Source organism: Carlito syrichta, unplaced genomic scaffold (assembly GCF_000164805.1).
Source record: "Carlito syrichta isolate Samal-C Ts95f unplaced genomic scaffold, Tarsius_syrichta-2.0.1 Scaffold309192, whole genome shotgun sequence".
In the NCBI taxonomy this organism is placed as follows: Eukaryota; Metazoa; Chordata; class Mammalia; order Primates; family Tarsiidae; genus Carlito; species Carlito syrichta.
The window spans coordinates 324352-324726 of NW_007253288.1; positions in this window are offsets into that span (position 1 = coordinate 324352).

Here is a 375-nt window from a genome sequence, read left to right on the forward strand (position 1 = left end):
GGAGGAGCCCTGCGTGCGCGCCCGGCGCCGGCCTCAGTTGTTTGTGACCCGGAGGGAGGAGGCCAGGAGAACCGGCGGAATTTTCAGAATGCGCTGGATCTGCATATTGTTTTGCATTCAGTCCCTTCAGAAACTTGAAAACCTGGATCCCACCCCGAGAATGTCAGTGGAATGGACTGCCATAGTCTGGGCTGGTCACCACGCAGGCTCTGGAGCAAAGTAATAAACCCAAGAGCAAATATATTTATGAAACAGTGGTCTCGGTCTAGCTGTACCCGGCGCCTTTCCGCATACTCTTTTCCTTTGCCGTTTGGCCCAGGCCAAGCCTCGGAGACAGTGGAGGAATCGAGTTTTAACCCCGACAGATGCTTCCCT